A 6,000-nucleotide genomic window follows, 5' to 3' on the forward strand; every position below is an offset into this window, starting at 1 on the left:
TGGTGTTCTGGAATCGCCAGGACAAGGGCTATCAGGTCAACATATCACATACGTATGTTTACTGCGAAGTTGTTAGTATGGTACTTGGAGCCAAAGTGTGGAGAGTTTGGAAGCTTTTGAGCTGGTAGTTTGAGCTGAGCAGATTTTGGGAGTCAAGTACTGAGATATCTGCTAAAAAACAGTGCAAAAACACTTAATCCGATCTGGAGGCCAAACGAAGCAATTTCGCTACATTGGATGTGTAGAGAATTTGTTGGCCATCTGAATGCGCACTAGCTCAAGAATTTTGGATGTCTTTGGAGCTTTCGTGGCGGAGTTATTAGCTGTTGAAATTGCGATTTTTAAAGTTGGTTTGAGTTATCTGCCCTTAGTCTTTGAGTCTAGAGTCTTGAGATTTTTGTGGGCATAACTTCAGTAGCTAAGCTATCTTTGTGGAAATTTTGAAGAGATTCTGAGCAGTAGTTTTGGAGGTAGGATTGGAACAAAATCGGCCGGAATAATAATAATAATAATAATAAAGAATAATAATAATAAATCTAACAATTACAATAGGGCTCTTGCCAGGATGGCAGGGAGCCCTAATGAGATTTTCTTATTTTTGCGATTTTGGCACTTTTGACCCCGGGATCGGGTAGCTGGACTAAAACCATTTTAAAAAATTCAAGGTCACCAAGGTCACGGGGTCAAGGTCATTTAGGTGGTCCGTAAAACGAAAATGTACTTTTTTTGGCGAGCTCTCACGCGACTGTTATTGCATGTATGGTGGAAGTGGTTGGTAATTATGCATTACCCCGACCAGTTCTAGCACATGTATAGGTAAATTTTGATGATATGCATGTCCGCCGTCCGTCCGCGCGTCTGTCCACCAAAACTCTGTTTTGTCATTTTCTCACGAACTATCTAACTTACAAAGCTGAAACTTTGCAGACATCTTCCCATGGTCTGTATCTAATAGTGCTGTGAATATCACTGCATTCCGTTGTCAAGTTTGGTTTCCATGGCAACCTGACGACAAAAACCTTAAATCCAAGATGGCGGCCAAACGGCTGGAAATATCCATTTTTAGGCCTGGATCGAAAATGATCGCTATCTTATGACGGTGTCACATGCAAAAGATGGTAGCTATTGGAGCGATTTTGGCGGAGATATATGCTGTTTTGTGCCGTTTTTATCACTTTTGGCATTTTCACGGTCTTTAATCCAATATGGACGCTAAATGACGCAACTTTTGACAAACAGCTAAGAACATGAAATGTCCAGCGTCTGATGCTGGTGCATTGTGGTAATTTGTAGCACTTTCTATCAAGAACTTTAGCAGCTACGTAGTTTGCAAAGTAAAAATATGAGAAGCTAGCAAAATCCAATATGGCCGCCACATCACGTGACTTTTGACATAAGAGCAAGAAGAGATCTTGTTTAGCAACCAAAGCAACACTCAACAGAAGTTGTTCAAGTGCCTTACCTGATAAGTTTCCAATGCCAGAGCTTGCTAAAGATGTCCTATAAAAAGTTTGAAAATATCTTTCAGCCGGAAGTTGGAGTCAATATGGCGGCCATTGAAGACATATCTGAGGATTTTTTCTTTGAATATGTTAGTATGGTACTTGGAGCCAAAGTGTGGAGAGTTTGGAAGCTTTTGAGCTGGTAGTTTGAGCTGAGCAGATTTTGGGAGTCAAGTACTGAGATATCTGCTAAAAAACAGTGCAAAAACACTTAATCCGATCTGGAGGCCAAACGAAGCAATTTCGCTACATTGGATGTGTAGAGAATTTGTTGGCCATCTGAATGCGCACTAGCTCAAGAATTTTGGATGTCTTTGGAGCTTTCGTGGCGGAGTTATTAGCTGTTGAAATTGCGATTTTTAAAGTTGGTTTGAGTTATCTGCCCTTAGTCTTTGAGTCTAGAGTCTTGAGATTTTTGTGGGCATAACTTCAGTAGCTAAGCTATCTTTGTGGAAATTTTGAAGAGATTCTGAGCAGTAGTTTTGGAGGTAGGATTGGAACAAAATCGGCCGGAATAATAATAATAATAATAATAAAGAATAATAATAATAAATCTAACAATTACAATAGGGCTCTTGCCAGGATGGCAGGGAGCCCTAATTAAAGCTGCAAGCAGCAATGGCGGGCTCCAAGTAACACTGTGCCCAAACGTCCATGTTCGAATCCTCAAAGGGTTTCCTTGAACCAAATCCGTCAAATGTAGGCACCACTTGCAGGGTATCGTCGCTAGGACCTTTAACATGTTCGAATCCATAAAAGGTTTGCTTGTGCCAACTCTGTCAAAAGATAGTCACCGGAAATCGCCGCTACGAAATTCGCGTGTTCCAGGGGTGTTCCAAATATAAATCAAATATTACCACCAAGCGGTGTTACTTTTAGCATACAACAAACAACAATAAATGAGATGCATATGGCACACTAACTTCATGTAAACTTGCAATAGTTTCTGTGGAGAACCTTACAAGATATGATCTTTAAAGCAAAATTTCGTTGAAAAGAATTATCAAAATCAAAATCCAATATGGCCGCAACTAAAAAAGATTTTCAAAATCGGCTATTAAAGTTTGATGTGTTATGTATGGAGACAATTATCAGAAAGTTTGAAAGCATTTCATGCAGTGGATTCAAAGTTGTTTGCATTTGAAGACAGGTACCCCCAAAACACTATGAAAACCTTGAATCCAATATGGCTGCCAAACCATGTGACCAAAGACCAAAGTCAAAGAACAAAAAGTGTCAAGCAGCTCAAGCAGCAGATACATGCAAGGTTTCAAAGTAATCGGATAAGCGGTTGCGGAGCAATAGGGCGAAATACATCTTCAAAATATTCTGTTCTTTTAGTTATCTGCCCTTGGCTTTTAGGTCTACGACCTTGGGTTTTTGGCGGGCACTAGTACCCGACGGTCCACATACACACACAAAATGTGAACAAAATCGAGCCAGTGGTTATTTTTCTAGCTCTGGTACAAAAATCGGCAGAATAATAATAATATTAAATCAATCGCTAACACTGGGACTCTTCAGCCTTTCGGCTTGGTTACTCTTTAACAGGCCGTAACTTCTTTGTCAGTTGGGCTCCAGTCAAACGGATTAGCGTTCTGCGTTCGTCGGGGCCCCAGGCTCCTGTCGCATTGCTGAGATAAAGTGCTAAACCTGTTTCCCACCTCGTTCATATATTCGAATCCTCAAAGGGTTTACCTGTACCAACGCCGTTAAATGTCAAGAACCTCTTGTGAGACATCACCACTACTAAATTGACCTGGGTGTCCCAGGATGTTTTGACCAATTTCCAACTTCGACAATGTTCGAATCCTCAAATGGTTTGTTTGTACCACGCCATCAAATGTAAGGAACCACTTGCAAGACATCGCCACGTGTGTCCCAGTGTGTTCTTAACCCATGTTTGACTTCGACCATGTTCGAATCCGCATATGGTTTGCTTGTACCAACGCCATCAAATGTAATGAACCGCTTGTGAGACATCACCACACGTGTCCCAGTGTGTTCTTAACTCATGTTTGACTTCGACCATGTTCGAATCCGCATATAGTCTGCTTGTACCAACTCCGTCAAAAGATAGTCACCGTTTGCAGGACATTACCAAATTGGCGTGTGCCACAGTTTCCCAGAGTGTACTAAACCAATTTCCGACCTCGACCATATTCTAATCCGCAAATGGTTTGCTTTAAACAACGCCGTCAAAAATAAGGTACCCTAGCAATTGGCAATTGAGAAATGAAGAATCAAGCCAGCGAGTCTGACCACCCAATCGGATTAGTCGCCTCCTGTGACAAGCAAACTTGCCTCTTGAGACAAGCATCGGTTGAAAAAGGCCAATTCTGATCCTGGTCATCAAGGGTAGTACACACAATATCGAACAAGGCTGTGGAGAACGCTTGGATATATGCAAAGCCAGTGAATGGGGGTGTATGGTAGATTTATGAGGCGCTTCCTTCAGTATTTGTACTCAAGTCTGATTTTTTTACTTAAATCAAATAATACCACACCAAGCAGTGGTGCTTTCAGTATGCAACCCAGCACAAAATGAGCTACATATAGTCTCAAAACTTCATGCAAACTTTCAATAGTTTCTGTTAAGAACCTTACAAGCTATGATCTTAAAGGTAAAATTTCGGTGAAAAAAATGGTAAAAATCAAAATCAAATATGGCCGCAACTACAAAAGATATCCAAAAACGGCTATGGCTATTTGTTGTGTTCTGTATGGAGACAATTCTCAGAAAGTTTGAAAGCTTTTCATGCAGTGGATTCAGAGGAGATAGTATTTGAAGACAGGTACCCAAAACACCCTGTGAAAACCTTGAATCCAATATGGATGCCAAACCACGTGACCAATGACCAAAGTCAAAGAACAAAAAATGTCAAGCAGCTCAAGTCTCAGATACATGCAAGGTTTCAAAGTAAACGGATAAACGGTTGTGGAGCAACAGGGCAAAATATATCTTCAAAAAATACTTGTTTTTCAGTAATCTGCCCTTGGCCTTTGGGCCTACGGCCTTGGGTTTTTGGCGGGCACTAGTACCCAACGGTCTACAAACACACACAAAATTTGAACAAAATCGAGCCAGTGGTTATTTTGCTAGGGCAGGTACAAAAATCGGCGGAATAATAAATAATAATAATAATAATAATAATAAATAATAATAATAATAATAATAAATCGAACGATTACAATAGGGCTCTACAGCCTTTCGGCTTGGAGCCCTAATAAATAATAATAATAATAAATCGAACGATTACAATAGGGCTCTACAGCCTTTCGGCTTGGAGCCCTAATAATAAATCGAACGATTACAATAGGGCTCTACAGCCTTTCGGCTTGGAGCCCTAATTAACTTTAACATTGCAATTTGTATGAGGGAAAAGTTGCTACTAAAATGCTAGGAAATCGATCTTGGTGGATCCAACAGATAAGTGATATCTGCAAAAGTAATTAGGGGTTACTGTTACAGACATGCGGAGTTACCACATTATAATGAAACAAACATGATTAAGCTCACACCCACAAGAGGCAACACAATAGGTCAATAACTGGCAGCAGCAATATATAACAGGACCTATAATAAGTCAGTGCACCTGTGAATATCTTGCATAAAGTCACTGTCGAATATCTTGAACGTGAAAATAGATAGAAAATTGTATTGAGAGCTGTTGTCAGTGTTTTCAGATTGGTATCCCGTCGACGCTGGGCACTTATATACATACGATGTAAGTCAGATCGTAGAAGCCCCCCCCCTCCCTCTCTCTCTCTCCTCCTCTCTTTCTCTCTCTCTCTCTCTCTCTCTCTCTCTCTCTCTCTCTCTCTCTCTCTCTCTCTCTCTCACACACACACACACTTGTGGCAAGAAAACTCACCTCTCTGACAAGTTTTCCCTTTCCCACCAAACCAACCTCGATCACATGCACCGTTACAGACTCCAGTTGTCTGGTTACAGGGTGGAGTACAGTGGCATGAGTAGCTACAGGTGTCTCCGAACTTTCCTTCTTGGCAGGTAGTACCTTATATTATGTACAAAAAGCTTAGATCAGGTGAATATTCAATTTCAATTTTATAAGTTTATTGTACAAAAGGCCACTGACCGACATAAACGAAGTGCTTATTATTAGGTATAATATTTTCACGATTATCTTAAGTATGTTAATGTTCTGCTCAATAGAAGATGTCCAACAGATTTTAATTCTTGATAATTTGTGGTTGCCATGAGGCGAATTAATCGTTGGACTGATTATCGAATTAATATTTATTTGGTTTGTATTGCTTTCGGGGGATTTTTAAGGATGGATCCCGACTTTCGAGACAGCGAGGAATGGACAGCCAGCCAGCAGGCAGATCACGTAACAGACTCAGTATTGTAGATCCATAGCTATACGACTGCACACATCATTAATCAAGAACACATGACGTGCCTGACTAATTGAAGTAATTCCGTAGGTAATGACCAATACGAATTGTGACAAATGTCCATGTGTACATGTGT

The sequence above is a fragment of the Haliotis rufescens genome, unplaced genomic scaffold (genome assembly GCF_023055435.1).
Source record: "Haliotis rufescens isolate VD_foot unplaced genomic scaffold, xgHalRufe1.0.p SCAF_7, whole genome shotgun sequence".
Classification (NCBI taxonomy): Eukaryota; Metazoa; Mollusca; class Gastropoda; order Lepetellida; family Haliotidae; genus Haliotis; species Haliotis rufescens.